The 19340-nt window shown below is 42.6% G+C and overlaps 2 long non-coding RNA genes across 2 annotated transcripts; one reads left to right on the forward strand and one right to left on the reverse strand.

Moving 5' to 3' along the window:
- Positions 1 to 104: 104 nt before the first annotated feature.
- On the reverse strand, positions 105 to 4552 carry LOC139625724 (uncharacterized). The gene is made up of 3 exons (XR_011691994.1): positions 4415 to 4552; positions 648 to 863; positions 105 to 567 (listed from the first exon to the last, which is right to left on the reverse strand). It is a non-coding gene; the product is annotated as an uncharacterized lncRNA (long non-coding RNA).
- Positions 4553 to 5190: 638 nt separating this feature from the next.
- LOC139625725 (uncharacterized) lies at positions 5191 to 7569 on the forward strand. The gene is made up of 3 exons (XR_011691995.1): positions 5191 to 5326; positions 5435 to 5525; positions 6601 to 7569. It is a non-coding gene; the product is annotated as an uncharacterized lncRNA (long non-coding RNA).
- The last annotated feature ends 11771 nt before the right edge of the window (positions 7570 to 19340 follow it).

Below are 19340 nucleotides of genomic sequence, written 5' to 3' on the forward strand. Positions count from 1 at the left end.
CCTGAAGCTAATCTGAGTCAGATCAGAGCTGGAGCAGGTCAGGGTGTGTTGAACACAAAATCACAAATCAAACAGAAGTGTGTTACAGGATGTGTAACCTGCTGACAGAGCATCTTTTATTTCCTGCTTTTATCACTGTAAGTCAGAAAACACACAGTCAGATGTTTTGTGAGGTGCCGGGTGTGAGGAGGGAAAATGTGCCGCGCTGAGGTGAAATCAGGTCAGACACTTGATTGTGTTTGTCCTAATGACACAGATTGTGTGCTGCTGTCCACACCACAGGCTGTTCAGGGATCAGCCGTCCACTCCAAAGTGTTACTCTTAATCTCATCCAGAAGTCCTGATGAGATTTAGCTCCTCTCTCCTCAAAATGCCCGTGGCAGCAGCTCAGGGGGAGGACAGCGTCTCCACATGAGGAGATTCAGATCAGACAGGGATTAAAGTCATGGAAACTCTGACTGTGGACGCTAGACCAGAATCCACCAGCAGCAGAACTCTCCTGTTCTTCATCCCTCCTGCTGGAGAGTCGCTTTGTGGTTTCAGTCGTCTGCTGAAGCTGGGCTGTAACTGAGGGAGGTTTGATAGAGTGTCAACTACATTTATACACACCTGTGTTATCAACACATCAACACACAACAGAGATTTACCTGTGATTTAATTTTACTAGTTATTTCATTTCACTGGTCAGTATCTCCTGTTTTAAGTTGTAAATATGTCCATGTATATACTGTATATAATTTATTTTGGTGTAGATGGTTCAGGTGAGACGTGAGGGTTTACATCAGCAGAGCTTTCGGTCAGAGTCATGGTCATCATCCTGGGAGAACAGTCTCATCTGAGTAGCTCTTTGATATTGGTGAAACCTACAAGAGAACAGCCATTCATTAATGAGACAAAACTACAACTCCCATGAAAAATCTACAGTGCAGTAGTTCAGGTCCTGGTCTTCAGGGTCTGGTTTAGTCCATGTCCAGACTGAATGCTCTCTCCTAACACCTAGGGCTTATGGGAAATGGTATATTGACAAAACAGTGATATTAAAGAGTGACAACCTCATGAGTTATTACAGTAAAACATCAGTGTGATGTTCTTACTTGTGGAACTTCACTGTTTCTTTATAGAACAGTGTTGTTCAGCTGATAACCGGTGCCTGTGAGGGTCAAACAGATCAGACTCTCCTGTACTGTGTGTCTGTCCAGCTGCTGCCAGCTGATAACAAAAAGAAGCAATAACCACAAACACATCATAGCTCTACACACACGCTGCAGTCCATCATTTTAAAGTGCGGGGCTCAGTCAGGCACAAACTGATCCTGAGGAGAAACAAAGACCATAAAACCAAAGATAGAAACACAGTGGATGATGGGGGGGGTGGGGGGGTGGGGGGGGGCAAGCACCAGCTTGGCACCAGCTTGGGCCCCCGGGGGATTTAAAAGAAGAAAAATGGTTTTCCCATATGGACCGAAGTGGTGTTCTTTGTAAGATGTTGGATGTCCACTGCAGCAAACTGCCTCATAAAATCAACCCCCATCAAAACAAACAGCCATAAAACAAACAAGGCTAACGAAGCTAACGAAGCTAACTGCTGTGGGCCAAATCACACAGTTACTGTTTGTTTCAGGAAGGTGACTGACTCCGTTCATTATTAAAACATTGTTATTTTAATTTTTCCCTGCAGCTGTTGATGTGATGTGCTCCCTCACATTATCCTGCAGATAAACATGGATTACTGCAGATAATCTGATCAATTATTGATCACTAATGACGATTAATGACTGAATGAAGCTTATAGTTTCTGTAGGTTCTGTCTCTGTCACAGGGAATCAGCCTGTTACGCTTTATACAGAGTCAACATCCTGCACTACTCCTCCTCCTCCACCTCCTCCTCTCCTCCACCTCCTCTCCCCCAACTCCTCCACCACCTCTTCCTCTCCTCCTCTACTCCACCTCCTCCTCATGTCTCTTCTCTGTCAGAGGGAATCAGCCTGTTACACTTTATATTGGGTCAACATCCTCCACCTCCTCCACCTCCTCCTCTCCTCCTCTCCTCTCCTCTCCTCTCCTCTCTGTCAGAGGGAATCAGCCTGTTACACTTTATATTGAGTCAACATCCTCCACCTCCTCCTCTCCTCCACCTCCTCCTTTCATCCTCTCATCTCCTCTCCTCTCTATCACAGGGAATCGGCCTGTTATGCTTTATATAGAGACAAGTTAACATCCTGCACTACACCTCCACCTCCTCCTCTCCTCCTCTCCTCCTCTTCTTCTCTCCTCCACCTCCTCCTCTCCTTCTCTCCTCCTCTTCTTCTCTCCTCCACCTCCTCCTCTCCTGTTGGAGAATGAGCCTGTTACACTTTATATAGAGACGAGTTAACATCCTGCACCACTCCTTCACCTTCTCCACCTCCTCTCCTCCTCTCCTCTCCTCTCTCTTCCTCTCTTCTCCTCCTGTCCCGTTGAGCTGACCTTTTCCTGCTGATGACTCATGCTCTTATTTTGGTGAGTCAGCAGACAATCACAGCTGATCGTTCCAAATATCACTTCCTGTCAGCTGAGACAGAAACAGAAGCGGAGGAGGAGGAAGATGGAGGACGGTCACAGACAGATGAGACAGAAAACATCTGGTCTGAGCTGCAGGTGGATTGAAGCTGACTGACTCCTTACACAGTGTACCTGCTCATTGGTCAGCTGTGTGTGGGGGCGGAGCCTGGGGAGTCTGAATATGTGCATCATGAATAATAATGATAATAATAATAATAATAATAATAATGATAACAGGAGAGGAGGGATCTTATGTGTTGTCACTGTTATATTTCCAGGTCCTTGTTCCTGTGAATGTATATGCGGCAGATTGTGTGATGTGTGTTTTTGTAATCTTTGTCACAGCCTTCCTGAAACAGAGTCGCTCTCCTCCTACTCTCTGTTTTCTTCTTCTTTTCTTTACTTGAGTTCACACCTGTCTTCATGCAGCTTGTACTGACGTCAGTGTGTCTTCTTTCCAAGAATAAATTCAGCTCTTCAGGGACTTGAAAGGCAACATGTCAAAGGCAGAGATCATTTCATCATTTCATCATTTCATCATTTCATCATTTCATCTTTCCCTCCATCATCTGTCTTTTCCTCTCTTTGTGTCGACCAGTTTTTGCCATTGTTCTACTTTTCTTTCTTTGATCCACCGTGTTTTTCTCTCAGCAGCTGACTTTACAGTTTCATTATCACAGTCAAGTTAATTTGATGTTACAGTTTCTCAGTGCTGCTAAAACACATTTGTTGAAACCTTCTGTCTAAATAGTAAAAACAAACTCAGCTCTCAGACTTCATCCACCAACAATCACCTCAGAGCAGTTTTATCTGAACTCAGAATCACTCACACACACACACACACACACACACACACACACATACTTGTACTTCTATCTTTCACTCATTGACATAATGCATTCCCTAGCCCCTTACCCTAATCTTAACCATCACAACTGAGTGCCTGACCCTAACCCTGACCTTAACCTTAACCTAAACCTAATTCTAACCATAACTCTAAAACCAAGTCTTAACCCTCAAAATGTGATTTGAAGGTGTCTCAAAAAGTGTCAAAATGTCCTCACTTTCCCAAAATGTCCTCACTCTGTTAGTAAAATACTTTTTTTGGTCCTTACTATGTAGCAAGTACAAGTACACACACACACTGTTCAGAGCAGGTAGCTCCACAGGTATTTACTCTTTATAATAAAAGCATTTTATGTTTTCTAAAAAATATTCACAACTCAGTAACAGTTTCAGTTTTACCTCATGTACTGTACTGTTTACTGTATATATAATGTTTTATACAAAAACAGTAAATGAGATTTGAACTTGTGTCTATGAGGTGAAAAGTGTTCATAGTTTCACCAACAGATTCAATAAATGAACACAGATTTAGTATTTTAGCAAATGATCAACATGATGTAATCATGTCTAAAATACAACAATTTAAAATGAGCACACACACACACACACACACACACACACACAGAGCGTGGACTGTGTCGATAGAGCTCAGAAATGAGGCACAAATCACCGGAAATCTTGCGGAAATTCAAAGTGAAACAGAAAAAGTAAAGTTGACATTCTTCACTGTCACTGTGACAGTGGACACAGCTTCATTCATCTGTGTCACATGTTTTCTGATTCTTATCAGTTTGTGTTATTTCCTGTTTTATTTTGTTATGTCTAACATCTCATTTCAGATATACACTTCCTGCCTGTGTGTTTCCTGTGTCTGTGATTGTTGACCCTGCTCCCAATGTGTTACACCTGTGTCTAATTGTCTTCCCCTCCTAGCGTGTTTAATCTTTGTTCCCTGTTAGTTCGTCCCTGTTAGTGTCACAAGTGTTCCAGCATTCCTTCATGTAGGTTATGTATAGTGTGTTCCTGACCTGTTTCTCCGGACCTTGAGTTTTACCTAGCCCTCTTGGATCTGGTTGCTTCTCTTGGGCTGATCTTTTTTGTTCTGAACCTGTTTTTTGGAATAAAGACCTCCACCATGAGTCGTACATTTGAGTCCAATCTCTGTGGCTCTGATAACATCATCCTCCAGCCTCAGTCTGCACCAAGAGAAACAACAGAGAAGACCTGACTCACATAGATGTGACTGAAACTGATCTCATGTCAGTGTGAGTCGGTGCTGGTCCTCAGAGAGGTGACGTCCTGCAGGAAGAACCTGACACTGGATCTGATAATCACTGGAACCTGAGAGCTCAGTTGCCTCACAGAGCATGAAGTCACTGTGACAGCGTTAACCCTCTCTATCCCTTTGTGGACCACACAGGGTTGAGTAACAGGTTAGAGCTCATCATTACGTGGGTCCTGAGCCAGAGGAAGTCTGCATCAGAGGAGGGATGAGGACTCTAACAGGTCTGATCTGGACTCACTGCAACTTTAGTACAGTTAGTCCAGATCATTGATGTCTCTGTTGTCATGACAACGGAACAAGTTTGAAACAGTGACTGAACTGTGGTCTTTTAAGGTTGTTATTATTATTATTATTATTATTATTATTATTATTATTATTGAGCTGGGACACAGCTGTGGTGAAGCTGTCACATGGCGTCACTGAGCAGTACAAATGGAGTCATAAGAATACAGGACAACTGAACCACACCGCTGACATCATCTCACCAGCAGCTGCTGATGATCAGTGGGACTGACGGAGGTCAGGCCAGTTTCAGACACTGTGTGAACATTAGAAATGTTGATCACGGGTTAACTGCTGAAGAGAGGCGGAGTCACAGACCAGGTCCAAATCCAGACTCTTTCATATCAACTCTCCTAAATCCTGGGAGGAACAGGTTGACGTTGCTTTAACTTGTTGTCGTCTAACACACTTTCTGTTCAGATTTTGACTTATTGTCCTTCATCCTTTGGTCTTGGTGTTATATTTATCTACCCTGTGACAGCTGCTCCACCTGGGACAGATGAGGAGGAGAGATTCTGAGTGTGTTTCTGTGGACGCTGATCATCTCCTGCTCCTGTAAACCTTCAGCTGAGGTGAGAGACACAGTCATGACACAGACTGAAGGTGTATTTTCCATTCATCACTATAGAGTCCTGCCTCAGTTAAACATGACCTCTTTATTTCAGATGTTATGATGTTTCCCTCCCCGACAGCAGCAGCGCAATGCTCCAGTTAATGAGCGTCAGTCAAACTTCAGTTCACACATTTTCCTCCTGTGATTCATCAGTCTGTGAACCACCTGACACAGACTAAAGACCTTATTATAACATTACCTGAGAGCTCCAACAACAAGTAGTCTACCTGCACTGGTGTGTGTGTGTGTGTGTGTGTGTGTGTGTGTGTGTGTGTGTGTGTGTGTGTGTGTGTGTGTGTGTGTGTGTGTGTGTGTGTCTGTCTCCACCTCCTCATCTGAAACGCAGCTGAAGTTCAAACAGGGAGGACAAACTTTCACTGTGAGCACAGATCTGCTGCTAAGCATCCATATGCCTGACTAACCCTCCGACAGAGGAAACAGAAAAACAGCTTTGATCACATTGTTGTGAGGCACTGTTCTGTGTTTCAGAAATACATCAATAAAAAAGGAGAAGTCTTGTTCCAGTCTTACTCATGAGATCACTGCTCTCTGTTTCTGGGTTCAGGACCTCTGGACCCAAACTCAGACCAGAGCAGAACTGGTGCTGTTCAACGTTCATTACACAAAGAAAAGAGTCTGACTGTGAAAATACAACAATATGAGCTGAGGCGACAGGAAATCAAGGACCAAAAATTGAGTCAGAAATTGAACAGGTGAAAAAACACACGAGGGAGGCAGGTGTGAACAGACACAGGTGAAACACATGAGGGTGTGGCTGACAATCACAGCAGAGGGAAACAAGGACAGGTAGTAAAATCATGAGACACGCAAGTAAAACTGGAAGTCAACTGAAGTCTAAACAGGACAAAATGTTGGGCTGAGTGAACCACAGACACATTCACTGTACAGCTCTCATCTGAAGTCAGTTATCCTGAGGATCTGTAGGCTCCATTGATCAACCTGACATGTTCATGTTGTGGCCACAAATTTTAATTATTTCCACTTTGTTTCTGAAAAATCTGGTTTTATTTCAGAGGACGAGTCTAAACACTACACTACCCATGAGCCTCAGCTACTGCTGCCATGGAGCTGGAGCCAGTGAGAGGAGCAGGAGTGAGTTAACCTCTTTGTGGTTACAGCTGTTACAGTTTTTGGACGTTGAACCATGCTGAGCTGGATGTCCTGACCACTCAGCTTTGATCGACTGCACACACTCCTGTGCGTGTGTGTGTGCTCCTCCTGGCAGAGGTTGCTGTAGCTGATCTTCCTAATGCAGCCTCCTCTGCAGAGGTCATAAATTAGTCTGAGAGATGGAGCTGCTGCTGCCAAACTCATCTGCAAAGTGAGTGAAGTGAAGCAGGAAGCAGCTGAGCTGCAGCGTCAGGCTGTTCTCAGAGCAGAGGGCGGCCATGTCTGCAGCTTGGGCCCTGCTCACACACGCTGTCAGCTCAGAGTCCATCCAGCTCCAGCTGCAGATGCGTTGACTGATTGGCCTCGTTTTACAGACCAGGCATTAATTAGAGTTTCTGTCGCTAATAAAACGTATTGGATTTCCATTATTATGGAGGGAAACAGATAAGGAGCTCTTTTGTCTGAGAGGATTTGCTTGGCTTTGTGCTGCTTAAAGCGTGAGCGACTCTTGAAAGTAGAGATAAGATGTGAAGCAGTCGCTGCTTTTTCTCATTTTCTATTGCAGTTTCATGACCTTTGAACCGTTGTGGAAATTAAAAATCAGGCATTCCAGAGAAAATACTAATTTCATTTTAGCCCAAAAGCAACCTTTTATCTGCGTCTGTCTATTATGTCCCCAAACGGTCTCTTTGTTTGGTTTGATTGGAAGGTAACTGTGCACTGGTCTGTCCAAGTCATTTCACCATCAACTACAATAATTAACAGGAAACTGACTAAATTAATTTTGTATCTACCAACTGCACATATCACTGTTTCAGGACCGGTTTAAAGTAGCTGTTGTTTTGTGATGTGTGTGTGTGTGTGTGTGTGTGTGTGTGTGTGTGTGTGTGTGTGTGTGTGTGTGTGTGTGTGTGTATGTGTTTGCCTCAGGAGAAACAAAGATATGTAAACAAATCTGATCAGCCTCCCTGTTTTGTGCCTGAACCAAACATCAACCTGCAGATCTGAAACATGAAGCATCAACAGTGAAGAGCTATAATCTGCAGTTCCTCGAATGACCACTGGAGTCTGGCTCCAGCAGGGAGTCAGTCCCCATAGACTCCCATGTTCAAATGTCCAACTTTACAGCAGAAAGAAACATGTTTACAGCCTGGTACAAAAACTGTTCTGGTCTCTAGATCTGATTTCCTCCTTCATGACAACTGTACGGGCTGAATTTTATAGAACTCACCTGTTTACATTTTATTGAGGACTAAAGATGGAGAATTGAGGGTCAACAAGTGACAGGTGGGTGAGTGTATGTTTGACACAAACCAGCTCCACACACGCCCCACCTCTTTGACCATTTTTGGATTAGCTGGGAGTTTGGGGCGGAGACAGACACTGCCAAGATGGTGATGGTGGAATAGCTCACTCTGAGCTTCAGAAACCTTTGGTGATGTCACAGAGGCTCCGCCCATCTTTAGTCTGTGGTCAGAATAACAATTGATGTTGATCATGTGTATAAATCAAAGATTGTTAGGGGGTGTGGCTCTCATACACTCATAGAATTTGTTGGACAATAAAACATGTTTGAGTTTTTCTCAGTAGTTGAAAATGTATTTGTTCTGAAGATTAGCTCCTTGAACCTGAATGCTGTATCTCTAAAAATATGAACAGCAAAAAGGTTTGCTTATGAAACTAAGTCTTTGCAGGAAGAAAGTCAAAGTCAATTATAGCTGTTTCTATAACTGAAGCTACAGTTTAAAGTTAGTGGAGAAGGAGTCAGAGAACCAACATTCATAGAAAAACATGAACAAGGTTTATGTTAAAGAGCCTCTGATGAAGATCAGCTGTTTCCCCTGGTTAACATCCACATGATGTTTTATATAATAAAGACATATGATGAGTGAAATATTCAGTCAGCACCATGACTGAGTGTTTCCACCTTGAACTGCAGTGAACCAATGACAGTCTCATAAAAACAGATTCAGACAGTCAGGGATTCATACGTCACAGAACCTAAGGAACCAATCCTGTCAACTTGTGGGGACGGGGGGCGGGGCTAAATACACCTGACACCTTGTCAGTACAGAGAGCCAGAATTAGCATTAGCACAACATCTAACACTGTGTCAGCCACTGACAGTTACAAGCTAACAAACAACATAATCAAATAAAAGATGCTAACTATGCTAACAGTTCTGATCCACCTGTCAGTCTCTGATTCTGGTCTCAACAGACTCTTCATCTGAGTCTGGGTCTGACTGAGGCTCCAACATGAGGCTGAGTCTCTCTGATGTTTCCTCCTCTAACCATCTTCATACACTCTGCTCTTTCACCTGGACACCTGGAGCCAGCAGGTGGTGGGCGGGGCCAAGGCCTGATCCAGGTTTCTTAGTGAGGAAGTCAGAGTAGATGAGCTTCAGACCAGTTTTTATGAAAAATAAATATGAATCATAGCAGAGGATTTTTACAGAGTTTAAAAAGTTTGATGGTCTAAACAGGAACTATAACGTCACCATGGATTCACTGAGTGAACAGCTGTTAGCTACAATTTGATCCATCAAACAGATACATCTCTCAGTCCACACACACACACACACAGACACACACACACACACACACACTCTTCCTGTCTTTTTTAGCAGCAGATGAAGGAAGCTGCTAGATGAGTTTAATCAGCCTCTTCCTGCTCATTACAGCTACGACACCAATGTCTGATTCACATCAAGGTGCACATCAACAGGTGAGGCTCATCATCCTCAGGAAGCTCTTCATCAACTAATCCAGACCTCACCTCAGAGAGAGTCAGCAGGACACCTCACACACACACACACTGCAAATCAAAACAAAGAGGAGACATATAATATTGTGAAGGAAGTGGAGGTGAGGTGACTGCACTGAGAACAGGAGGCAGCTACAGTCATCTGTATTACAGACCACACACAACATATACTTACACTGAATTTCCATATATGAAAAAAAAATTATAATAAATAAAAATATATAAAAATATATATATATATATATATATATATATATATATATATATAAGAGTCTGTAGCTGTGTCCCAGTTCAGGGGCCACATCCTTCAGAGGCCCTGGTCTACAAAGGTGTGGCCCCTCATAGAATAAAGGCTGAACTGAACTGAGACAGTCTGGTCTATGGTGGATTATGTCTTTGTGTCACCAGCTGTTCCCACCCTCACCGTTGCATCACAAAGCATGGCTCCTGTTGCCGAGCAACCTTGAAAACAGGTAACTTCCCTTCACAGTAACTTGAGGTTTTCAGGTCCTTGGTTTTAAGTTAACAGTTTAACAGTTGTACTGTTCCTATTTAACTGAGCTGAAACACAATACTGACATTTAACAGTGTGATCCTCAGACTCTCTGTCTGTGTTTGATGGCAGATTATTGTCATTATCGACGTGCAATGAATGTTGGGATATGTTGGACCATGAAGGATCCACCTGTTGGAGAATATGATTAGACATGTGACCGATGAAATGCACTGTGATTCACTGAAATTCATGTCAGGAAGGTGAAATGCATTTTGGGAATTGTATTTCATTAGGTTTTTTTCTGCTTTTATCCCACAAAAAAGTTGCACTTTGGACAACTGACAATGACTTAAGTGAGGGGATGAAAACAACTAAAATAACCACTTAGAAGATTCAGTCACTGACTTTAACCTGTTAAGCTGCTGACCAGCTAGTCAGGGCTCAGGGTGAGAGCCAGTGTTACTGCCAGCTAGAGATAAAGATTCACCTGATGCAACGCTGTCACTAAAATCTTTATTTCTCAGCCTCTGAAGCAGAAACATGAAATAAAAAGCATCCAAAACATTAAACCTTTGGCTTTTTAAACTCTTGCCTTTAATGTTTAATGTTTAAAAAAAAGAAAAAAAGGATAAATCTTAAAAAAAGTTTAACTGAACTGAAAATGTTGACAAATGTGCTTGTTTTTCCAGCCATATAAAACATCCAAGGTAAAACTAATGAATTATATGAAAAAAAAGGTTTAAGCTTATTTCATGTTTCAACCTGCTTCAGAGGCTGTGGAATAAAGGTTTTAGTGAATATCAAAAACCCCCAGGTTTTAGGAGGTTGTTTTCACACAGGCTGAGGTTGTAGAGCGAGAGGACGCCTCAGGTCTGAAAGGGTTAAAGAATGTTGCGAGTAGCAGCTCTAATTAGTGATGAGACACGTGATGGGTGGTGTCCTGTGAACACAACCTTGTTACAGTATGTGCCTGTTCACCATCCTAATCTGACTCATTAACAGTCTCCAGAGAGCTCTTCCCTTTAGTTTGTTTCAGCAGTCCTTCCCATCATGCATCTGAACACTCCCCGCTTACTGTCTGCTGCAGACACACTTAAGATAATGAATAGCTGGAGGAGGCTGGCGTTCTTTTCTGCAGCCCAGTGAAAGGCCACTCAGTCTGGATCCAGCAGGCACAGAGCAGCCTGACGCTGACTCTCTCTGGATGTTGTGGTCGTGGTTAAAGACGCTCTTGTGACAGCTTTTTGAAAACACTGCCTGAGGGACGACAAAGTGTCTTTATTCACTTCATTCCTCCATCTTCTCCTCTTGGAGGTGAAGGTCTCTGTCTCACAGACCCTCACTGCAGCTGGTTCTGCTCTCTACCAGGAAACAGGTCAAACTGGGAGGAGCTTTAGAGGAGAAAAACAAGGCTTCATAAAGAAATGATGACTGACTGAAACTGTGTTGAGAAAACGTCTATAGTTTTGGTCTCTCAGTTTATTTCATACATTAGCATGTGTTCTCAGCTCTTCAGTTCTTTAGCTGTGTCACATGGAGCAGTATCTCACAGCTGATTGGCTCTCAGTGTACGACCAGTCGATGTGACCTCCTCCCTTCATGTTCTCAGTCAGCAAGGTGTCACAGAGCCGAGTTAAAGCAGCCATAAAAACACACAAGAGGCACAGCTGAAGAAAGTTTCCCTGTGGACACAAGGGCCAACAAAAAACAATCCAACACAACCATTAGCCCACACGAGCACTGCTGTGATATGCTACAGCAATGCTGACAGTTAGCCAACTAGTGATAGCAACATTTGCCAAACACATTGATTATATTGGTAACAGCAGGTTAGCTAACGTTAGCACGCTACTGTAGCTGTCACTAATGAAAACAGACATTAACATTATGTAGCATCATGTTACTGACACATTGAGAAGAAGAAAACCAGTTGTGAGTCCAACTGGAGCCTTTAGCAGCTCGTAGGATTCTCCATCTCAGTAAAGACAGACCAGGACTGGATCCAAGGTCGGACTGGAGAAGAAATTCAGCCTTGGACTTTATCCGCGGTCGCACAAACAAACTTTCTGTATGTTTTGATGGTCCACCTGGATTTGAGCCTGTAGTCCTCAGTCCAGTCCTCCTGTACTGGTCTTATCTGTTCCTTTGTCGGAGCCTTTTCAGATGAAAACATGTTTTTCAAGTGGGGGAAATTCTGAAGGTCACTTTCACCTGAGCAGTGTATACTGTACTGTGTCAGCTCAATTGTGGGCAGTGCCTGTGAGTTTAAACATGGGGAAGGCCAACGGTTTAACACTAGAACAGCCATCGCAGTCTTCAAAATACAGCACTGCTGGTTCCTGACTTTTCCTAAAAGTGTCTGTATTTTCATTTAAAATTGTTTTCATGTAAATTACACAAAAGGCAAAGAAAATATGATAATTTTTACCTATTTTTGGCCATAGATGGTCATATTCACTGCATGGAATTTCACACTATTCTATATATTATGTGCTGTAGGCTTGGAGATGCTTCAGCACTTGGACAGTGATCATTCTGATGCAGGTGGTCTGTCAGAGATGGAAACTGATAGTGACCTTTCCTGGGTGGATGAAAACAATTCATGATTCAAAATCCATATTGATCCACATCCTTTTGTTTATAATGAGAGATCATAGAGTTTGGAGTCTAGTGGTCAAATTGACCATCTACCGCTGTTCCAGTAGTTATGGAATTCTGGGGCTTCTAGTGTTAACAGGAGGGACCCAAATGCATGAACATCTAGACCAGACCAGTTACCAAAACAAAGACCAGAGAAACTCAGATTACAGCACACACAGAGGGGGTGTGGCTTTGTTCTCAGCTCAGGACGCCATGACTCCTCTATATCTTTACATAGAGAATAGTTGTTTACTGCTGTGTTATTGTTAAAAATCTAATTTACAGAACCTTTAATGATATGAAGTCTTATTGATAATTAACAGCAGTGATGATCCACAGAGCTGCAGCTGACAGTCCAGGTCACTAATGAGTTCATGATCAGTCGTTTTTTTTCTAAATGAATCAAACCTCAGTTTATTGTTGTTGAGTTTGTTCATGTTTTTTTTTCTCAGACTGACTCAACCTTTATTTCTAATCAGAAACAGAGTTAGACATGTTTACACTGCAGGCTGCATCTGTGTGACTGTTTACATGTTTGACATGTCTGACACACATCTGTCACAGTTGTCTTGAGTGGATGGTTGTTCATCTGTTGTCAGTGAAAACATTTTAAAAATGTTTTGATGTTATGTTGTGTATTCTGACCATTTTGAATCTGGCTCCTAAAGAATACCACATACTACAAAAAAACTAAAACTAACACTGAAATTAATAAAAACTGAACTAAATCCTGCTCAAAAACTAATTCAAACTAAACTGAAATTGAAAACAAAAAGTCAAAATCAAATAAAGACTAGTGAAAATCCTAAACAATTATGGCCTTGGTCACCACCCCCAGCCAAAGCCCACTTTAACTTTTACACCTGCTTGTGCACCAACTCTGAAAAGTGCTCTCAGAACACTCTCAGACACTGAGGTTTTGTATTGTGAGTGGAGGTTCTGTGTGGTGGCTGGAAGTGAATGTGTAGCCCTGACTCTGAACCACAGAGGGCAGTGACACTCTTTATAAAAAATGATTTGTCATCTTGTTTGTCACTTGTCATCATGGTTTTCCCTGACAGACACCTTATGTTTGGACTTTAGATTTGATTCTCTGTTTGGACTCTTGGTTTAGGCTTTGGGTTATTTCTTGTTTTTTTTATATTGAAATTACTTCCTTGTGTGTCTCATGTCAGTTTACTTCCTGTCTTTGTCCTGATTTCCCTCTGTGATTGTCTGCCCCACTCTAATGTATTCACCTGTGTTCAATTGCCCTCGCCTTCCTCGTGTATTTAAGTCACTGTCTTCCCCTTTGTCTTTGTCAGTTCGTCTGCTCTGCTTCCCCTGTGTCATGCTCCAGTGTGTCCTGCCCCTGTTGTTTTCCAGTTAAGTTTCCGTTCCTAGTGTCCCTGTGTTTTTTGGATTTACTGTTTTTTTGTAAGTTTCTTTTGTTTTCAAAAATTTGAGAGATGAGAGTTGATGAGAGATGATGAACAATGATGAGAGATGATGAGAGATGGGGAGAGATGATGAGAGATGATGAGAGATGGGGAGGTATGTGTTGCATGACTCCTGTATGACAGCTGGTGAACATTCAAGCTAAATTACATTTACCAAAACAGCTCAGGTAAGAGATGAAACACCTAAACTCACATCATTAATAAACCTGCTGGCTTCCTCTGAATCCTCTCCTCTTCTCTGTGCTCAACACTTTTCTTCATCTCTGTAAACACCACTCTGGGAGCTCAGACTGTTGACACTATCACAGCGACGGCCCAGACTGCCTCACAGTCTAAACTGTCTCCAGTGAAAGCCTGAAGTGGGTCAGGGGATATTTGGGGACAAGACGGCGCTTGGGGAGAGAAGGAGGGAGGATTCAGAGGGATTTGAAAAGCTGCTTGTTTCATCACCACTTGTTATTGAAGCAGAGGGGATTATGGTGCTGGGTTTGCTTTTTTATCACTGTTTTCAGCATCATGGAGGGTGGATGCTTCATATCACAAGGCAAATTAGGCCAAAAGGCCAAAGCACTGTAAAATCCAGGAGAGTGGTGGAGGCTGTTTACATAATGAGCTCTGAGGATAGTCAGTGTCCCAGACTCATACATGAGGCTGTGGATGTGACACACTCTCCAAATGTTGTAATGTAGAAGTCCAGTCTGATCTGATGAAGGAGCTCTGGTCTTCTTCATGAAGGACACAATGAGCTGTTGCTCATCACTGTAACTGTCCGTCTGCTCCATCAGATCAAAACCAATGTCTGAGGCTGTTTTCAAATATTATTATATATAACTGAAGCACGGTGTTAATCTCTGTCTGTGGAAACGTGCAGCATGAGTGAGTCTCTGACGAGAGTCAAATTCCTGACATCATGTAGATACAAATTTTGTTTAAATTAGATTATTATTATGTTATTATTAAGTTCTCATTTTCTCATTCTACACAAGGGTTAAATTATTGAGCCTCCAGCTTCTGACATGATTTGTTTAGATGACAAGGTCGAATTTTGTACAGGCAAGGTAAAAATATTAATTTAACAGATCTCCTGTAATTACCTTCCTGAAAGGTTTCAGTCTGTCAAAGCTGCAAATATCCAATCAGATTTTTCATCCTTAAACTTCTTATTGGACATTCACCACCCTGTATAACATCTAACATACTAACTGTCTCTTCAAGTCCTGCTGGTTTATCTTGAACTTGGAAAATGTGTGTCTTTAATCCCTCCTTTGATTTATTTGATAGGGATAATGTATTTAATGATGAATAACTAATAATGAAGCTGATGCCTGGATGTAGTAACTATACAGCAGCTGTCAGATAAATGTAGAGCAGTAAAATGTCTGAAGTGTTGTGAAGCAGAAATAATCTGAATAACATAAATCAGTTTAATCAACAACAGAGTCACTAGAAGCTGTAGAATAAATATGACTCAAAACACATTGATAAAAGCAGCATAAACTGGACAAACTCAAGTACAAGTACCTAAAAGTGTATGTGAGTACAGATACAGTACCGTGTAACACCGTTCTGCTCATCACCTTCCAGCCCTGGGACTGAACAGACTGCCTGCCTTATATAAAGGTGTCTGCTCACCTGATAGGCTGGTGTGTATAACTACTGCATTTCAACACATCCATATTTATCTAACCCCATTACCTACTTTGATTTTTTTACACAATAACCAAATATATATATATATATATATATATATGTGTGTATATATATATATATATATATACACACACATATATACACAAAATCGTAATAAATATTTACATACATTTACATACACTAATAAATAGATTACATAAATAAATATATTTACACAATACAAATACACAAATACGCTCTTTTGATATTACCTGGAATTACCTGGAACTATAGTAGGTGCAGGAGCCCCTGGGGAACTTTTTTGCCTGAACACCCTGGGAGAAGGAGGCAGGCAGAGGTAAGTTTGTGTGTCACAGATGGTTTCAATTCAAGAACTCACAATTTTCATGAAACAGCTGCTTAAACCGTCTCTGTGAGAGGCAGGAAGGTACATGCACCTGAAATTATTCCAAAATTATTAAAGGTCCATCCAGTCTAAAGGTAGATGTTATATTATATATATATAATATATAATATATTCTATATTAATAAGTATCAAAGCCTCAGTCCACAGAGAAATGCACACAGCCTGTATTCAGAAACTGAGCCTTAAAACCAGCCGTCAGGACTTCTGGAACTTTGTGATGTCACAACAAAGCAGATGCTCCTCTCAGCCATGCCCCAAACCCCGCCAAATGGATCCACAACCCAACCTTGCATTCTCTGATTGTTTACCTGAACAGTCAGCCAATCAGAAGAGAGGCTCAGATCCTCTCTTCTGATTGGCTGACTGACCTGTTGTTACTAGATCTCCAGAGAGAAGCCTGAGAGAGGAGATGTAAAACTACACTGAGATGTTTTTTGGTTCTTAAAACCACAAATATATCTTCTGATGGAGATCAACACTTCAGATAAGACACAGGAGACGTTTAAATATGGACCTTTAAAAAGAAATGACTTTCATCATGTTGAGAAACAGGTGAGTTAATTATTCTGTGCTCATCTGGGATGTTCTGTCACAGATGTGTCCCCGCTCACCTCAGTACCTGGACACTGTCCTCACACCCAGAGCAACACTGCATCACACACACTAACACACACACCCTAACTGTGTACATGCATGAACTTGCAGGCAAACACAGAGGAGTAGGTGTGTACTGTCGCTAAAACACACACGTGCAGCCTTGCACACACACATGTACAGGGCCATTCTCTCACTGGCGCTCTTCCACCAACTAACACACACACACACACACGCTGAGTGAGAGGCCAGATGGAGTCACAGCGTGGGCTGTTGGCCTTTCACACTCTCTGTTTCTTCTCCTCACCCTCACCTCACTCTCACCTTCTCCTCTCTCTCTCTCTCTGACCTTTGTATTTGTTCTCTGCGACTGCAGCCTTTTCATTTTGCAAACATTACATGACAATGGTCGATTGTGTCGAGCAGATTGTTCACTTCACAGTGAGGCGAGCGTCTTCTGCAGCCTGCCTCCAGTCGTGCAGTGGAAGGTCAGGATCACTCTGCGGTGGAGGGGAGATCACAGTTATCCTGGGGCTGCAGTGATCAGACTCCTGGCTTTGTTTGACTTCACTGACTGTTGAAGTCAAAACTGTTTTGATAAACAGTTTTTATTCTTTAGTTTGTGAGTAGAACCTGAGCTGGAACCAGGAAGTACTCTCTCACTCCGGCTGCCGTCTTCATTAATCAAACCAGAGGCACAAGAAGAGGGAGAAATGCTTAGTCCTCCAGCCGTCGGGTTTCCTGAGCCGTAAATATTGATTACAGGTTAAAGGCAATTAGAATAATGAAGCACAAACCCTGCAGCCTCTGCCAGATGCTCTGGCTTCAGTGTGCAGTTTGCAGAATAAAGATGGTGGAGAAAGCTGGTGCTTCTGATTTAAAGAGCTGGAGTGTCTTACCGAAATAAGCCCTTAATACGTCTTACGGAGGATAATGCACATTATACACCATCCATCAGCCTCAGAGCCAACTCACAACAGCTGAACCTGAAGGAAACTCAACATCAGAACAGGACGTGAGGAAGGAAACCAACTGAAGCTCTGACTCATCAAAAAAGGTGAAAAAACTGTTTAACGTGCAGTCACCTGTGACAGAGAAGCAGAGACCAGATAAAGACCAACAAGTTCCAGCAGGCCAGAGGTTCTGATGATCCTCCACAGCCCAACATCATCAACCAACCTGGGTCTCAGTCAACAGTTTATCACATGACAGTCAGTGTTTAAGTCTCTGGTGCACTTTGTTTTGTACAGTCCTCTGGTTCTGTGTCACAGTGAGGACTACACAAAGACACAGACACACAAAGACTGTCACTGCTGTTCTGTGTTGTGTGTTGCTAACAGTGGGTTTTTTTTAAATTTAGTTTTATTTAGTCCTCAGTTTCTTTGGTTTCTTTAAAGCTACTGGGGGAAATCATACATATGTACATACAGTATATTAAAAATAAAAACAATAAAAAAACATCCCTGATGGCGTATCATGACAGCGTCTCTCACGGAGGCCTCTTGATGGCGGGCTGCAGATGGCAGACACCCCAGGCCCCTGAGTCAAAGCGAAGCGGTCCAGCTCTGTGCTACAATGTGGTACACAGCTCAGGGCGGAGTGTGTATCACCCCCACACACTCGCTCTCTGTGTGTCCACACAGGCTCGGTGTCTCAGCATCTGATCAGGGGACAGTTCCCACAGGGGCCCAACTCCCATTTCTAGCTCTGAATGGAATCCATTTTCTGTCTCCACACACACACACAAACACACACACGCACACACACACACACACACACACACACACAGGAAGCTGAGCTTGGTCAGATTTTATTTTGTTAAATGGAAACTTCTTCCTTCCTCACTTCCTGGGTCCTCAGGTGTAAAAAACGCATGAGAGATGCGTCCAACTGAGAGGGACTCACTGACCAAATACAGCGTCGTCATGACGATCCTCCATGTCCATAGAGCTCAGCTCACCTTCTGAAAATAAACCTGTCCCTCTTGTCCATTCAGTCGAGATGTAAACAAGGGGAGCCCTGTGGCCCCGTCCCACCCCATGATGGACTGATACATGGCTGCTCTCAGTCTGACAAGGGAGTGTTCAGCCCCCCAATGCCTGGACATGTGCATATTTGCTTACATTAGTGTGTGAACATGTGTAAACATGTGGCAGTGTGCATGTGTGTCCTTCGTGTGTGTGTGTGTTGTACATTCATGAAATCAGTGGTCATCATCATTTATTTAACTGTGTGTTGACATACGTTCCTTTCCTGTTGACACTCTCATGTCTGAGCCAGGCTACAGGCAGGGTATCTTAGCTTAGCATAAAGTTAGCCTGGCTCCCAGCACCTTTACAGTTTAGTCACTATCGGTCCAGGTTAATCACCTGCTTGGAGGGGGGGGTCATTTTACCACCTCCCACCTTTTGAATGTGTTTCTGGTTGATGACTGAAATCACGTCTGTGTTTACCACAAGCACAAGACATTTTCAGGTTTTTTCTCTGACATCAAATCCATCAGTAAATCCCTCAGTCCTGATTCTTGAAGCTTCTCCGTCTGTTAAAAAAGGCCGGTTGCTAACTAGTGTCTGAATAAGACAACAGAGGTTGTTGGGGACATCAAATGTCATCGTTTCTGCTCACTCTCTTTACAAACTGTTACTAACTTTG

Source organism: Trachinotus anak, unplaced genomic scaffold (assembly GCF_046630095.1).
Source record: "Trachinotus anak isolate AG129_WGS33_773 ecotype Australia unplaced genomic scaffold, CSIRO_AGI_Tana_v1 ptg000009l, whole genome shotgun sequence".
Taxonomy (NCBI): Eukaryota; Metazoa; Chordata; class Actinopteri; order Carangiformes; family Carangidae; genus Trachinotus; species Trachinotus anak.